This window comes from Ursus americanus, chromosome 20 (genome assembly GCF_024610735.1).
Source record: "Ursus americanus isolate L20-20 chromosome 20, mUrsAme1.1.p, whole genome shotgun sequence".
Taxonomy (NCBI): Eukaryota; Metazoa; Chordata; class Mammalia; order Carnivora; family Ursidae; genus Ursus; species Ursus americanus.
In genome coordinates, this window is record NC_142146.1 from 4,927,213 (window position 1) to 4,931,390 (window position 4,178).

Consider the following 4,178-nt stretch of genomic DNA (forward strand, 5'->3'; position numbering starts at 1 on the left):
CTATTCTCTCTTTCTTGTAAAGTTCCCACTGGTCGCCAGGAAACACTGACTGGTGGCTTTCTGTGCTGGCATCTCTGGCACTGCAGGCCACCCTACCAGGACTCTCGTCCTCCATCTTGGGCTATTCACGGTGGTGCCAGACAGCAGTCCACCGTGACCCCACACTACAGGGGGCACTCCTCAGTGAACCACAGCATGGCTTTCTCTGAAGGGATCCACAAAAACCCTACCCATGGCTTTCTCTGAAGGGATCCCACAGTCAGCTCCGAGCTTTTTTATATGAGAGCCTTGGTAGGTTGTTTTTTGGCCATCTCCTTTATAAACTCTGCAGAAGCTCCACCACCTCTTTTGCCTGAGGGTAAACCTTCATTTCTTACATCCGGTTACACTTCTTGGCATGACCTGCTCTAGGAAGAACGTTTGGTTGAGTCCACAAACGTACATGGCGCACCCGCTGTATGCTGGGCCTCGGGGAAGCAGGGAGAGTCAGGGTGGGTGCCTGCTGTCTTGAGGGGTGCACAGCAGGCCCAGGAAACATCACCTTCCTCTCCTTAACTAGCTTAGACAAGCCAGTCTGGCAGGAAGCTCTTTGAACACATGACAGAGCCTGAGACGTTCGTATTTCTCCCTTTGTTTGAAGGGAGGAGAGCGGGCACCCCACGGAAATCTTCAAATCTTCCAAATGAGTGAATGAGAGAAGCTGGGTCTTTCGGTTTTGAAATGAGTATTATTTTTTGGTCCTTGAGGTAAAGATACTAATAGAAGAGAGTCTCAGGGTCCTTACAGAGCAACCCGTGAGGAGCCCCAGAGATACTTCTGTGTCTCGTTTCTGGTGGATTTATAATGTCTGTATTTCCTCAGAAAGGATATTTGGAGCAGTCCTCACCCCCTACTAGGCTCCTCCAAGCTGAGGAATGTGGAGGAGGACAGCCAGACACCAAAGCGGTGTTTAACAAGGAGGCAGGGGAGGCTGGTGGGGGCTTGGACGGCACACAATCCGTTCTCCAAGGGATCCCGGGGGGTCTGTGTTCCCTGTAGCTGGGCAACCCTTGGCCAACACCACTAGGTGGCCACTGGTTCTCTGTGCTCCTGGAGCCAACAACAGGCCCCTGCTTTAGGGCTCTGTGCTGTGCCTCACGCTTGCAGAGGGTGGGTGGTGTAGATCACTTTGGAGTCAAACTGAGCCAGCTTCAACTAAGGCTCCGCCCCTTTCAAGCTGTATACTGGACATGCCCGTTAGCCTCTCTGAATTCCAGTTCCCTTGTCTATTGAATGGGGGCAGCCATGTCTACCTTATAGAATTTTGCTGGAGATCAAATGAGACATCACAAGGGTAAAGCCTCCAGACATGGTAGAGGCTCCATAAATGTCCATTTCTTTCCTTGCCATGCTGGTGGGATGTTCCGGGTTTTGGGAAGAAAGGTGAGCACCACCCACTTCCTGTCTGGAGCAGCTAGCCCCTGTGATCTGGGTCAGGAGGACCTGGCTGTGCACAAGCCAGCCTCTTTCCACAGTTTGCAGTGGTCTTAGATGCCTGAACTCTGTAACAGAAGGAACCGCAGGCCCACACTGTGCAACACTCAGGTTGAGCAGATGCAGTAAAGGAGACCCAGAGAGCTGAAGTGATTTGCCCAGGACCTCACAACTGTTGGGTGGACCAGCTACCACTTGTTGGGAGAATAGGGCATGTGCCTGTGAAATAGTCCTGGTTCCCAGGACATAGTTCAGACCTCACTGCTTACCCCAAAAAGTCTTTGTTACAAAGGGGCAGTAGTCAGTTTCCAAGCCACGCAGCTTCACATGCTTCTCACTCCAGGCAGCTTTCCTGCCCTCCTAACATGCACCTAGGTGGCTCTGCTAGGCACTCCTGGGACCCCCACCTCTGACCATGAAGACTGGGAAGGCATGGTCTGGCCTAGCTTCATGGCACCTCATCGCTCCTCTGATCTGGCCCCCTTCATCTCCCTGAAACTGGGGAATGATCTGAGTTGATGTAAAAGGTACCTCATCACCAAGACAGAGAGTTCAGTACCTAGAATTGCAAACCTACTTGAATCCCTCCAAGTTTTGGGTAGTGGTCCCCACTGGGCTGTATCACGTGGACCTGTCCACCCTGATCTCCACTCAGTACCCAGGCAGTGGACTCCCAGTATGTGCTGGGCCCTGTGGCTGCATCTCTGTGCAGGCAAGGAGGCCAGTTAGCTGCTGAGCACTGGGTCAGCGTCAGCTTCTTCAGCTTGCGGGAAGGTCTCGGGGGAACGGTGACTCACTTAGAACAGGCTACTTAGAACAGGCTCCGTTGCACGGATGCCCTTCCCTGTGCTAAACAGAGCAGGAAGCTTTAGCTGGGTCATGGCATCTTCCCCTGGGAGGTGGCTGGCAGAGGTGGGAGGGGAGTGCCACGGGGGACTGCAGTGATGCTATAGAAATGGCAAGGAGAAATAGCTCCAGGATAAACCGTGAGAGAGAAAACCCAGATCTCACTAGAGCTGTCTGGGTGAGGTTGTAGGGGGCAGAGGAGAGCAAGCAGAAAGACAAAACGCTGGGGAGGGACAGGGAGGCAGAGATGTCGTTATTAAAGTCTAAATAACATGCAAATAGTTTCATGGCTTTTTCTTAACACCACATTTTATTTGAAACTCACAAACCTCTGGTTCTAATGGTTTCATTGGTTGTATTTATCCCTGCTGAGATACTTTGCAAAGGAGACTGAATTCTCCCGTATAGATATTTCTCAGTTGCTGTAATCATATTTTCATTCAGGGTAACAAAAAGGCAGATTGCTCACAGTGGCAGCGGCCAGTGGGCTTCTCAAAACCTAGGAAGTTCAAGAGCAGGAGGGAATGACTTCCGGAAAACATTATTGCTGCACATGTGAGGGCAATGCTTTCCTTAGTCCAAGTTTCTTTGTTCCTCCCTTCCTGCCCTTCCTTATTCATTCATCAAACATTTATTGAGCATCTAGTATGCACCAGTTGGGACACACAGATAAACAAGACAGAAGGAGTCCACATGTTTCCCGTACAGGAGCTGAGAAGTTGCATTCCGTCATTTATTTGTTCAATAAACATTCATGTGGTACCTGATATTTGAGTTTCTGTTCTAGGCACTGGGAATACAGGGGTGAACAACAGAAATACTGCCTTCGCCTCTGTACAGGTAAGAATCTGGGTGGGGAGAGATGTCAAACAAAGAAGTTCGGAAAATAAAAATATAATGATATAGTTTGAAGGGGCTTAGTGGTCTAGTCCACCTAGGTATCTTTCCTCATTGGCTCAACTTTCATGAATATGTTCAACCTTGAACTATGGAAGTGCACATTTATGTGTTAGAATAATTACAGAAGTGCGTGCAAAAAGGAGAGTGTTCATTTCCTCCTTCATTCATTCTCAAGAGGGGGCAGTTTCCTACGGGAGCACAAACCTCAAGTTAACGTCTTGCACCATCATTGGCCACTCTTCCTTATCACCAAGAAGGCCCGAAGGGTCAGTGGGGTGGGGGGGCAGCAGATGTAATGTGCTGTTTAACTGGGGCTCTTCAAGATTGCGTTGTGGAAAACCGAAGGCCAGCTGGGGGTTAGGGGATTGCAGCCACAGCTGCGACTCTTACTCTCATGGATTTCAGCGGTTTTTGTTATATTCCCAGTGACTGCAGTCCTTGCCTTGAAACCTGAGCTCTACACCTGCTGGAACAAGGTTCTGACATTTTATGTTAGAAGTAAGATAGGAAGAGCCACTGCATTATTTGTTCTTAATGTTTGTGGCACAATGATTTGACCTGTATGTGCAGGAGGCTGGCACCCCCAGCTGTTTCCAAGCACCCTGTAGTAACAAACAGAGGTCTCTAAGACCCCATGCTTATGCTCACCTCCCACAATCCCAGCATTGCAGGCAGAGCAGGCCTGGAGCCCCAAAGACCCAATAACTGTAGCTCTTTAGACAAGCTTCTTCTGTCTTCCTCTGTAAACAATGCTGATCTCGCAGAGTTTTATGAGCATTTAATGATACATGCCTCATAAAAGTATTTTATAGTCAGTAAGCCACTGAACTTATTGCTGTTCTTGGTTATAGTAGTAATGAGGTCCTTGGTTCTCATTTCTGCAAATATACAATGCTTGGGAAATTTTTGGCAGATTATGACTTCCGAAGATGGCATAATGAAATCTCCCATCCCATGTG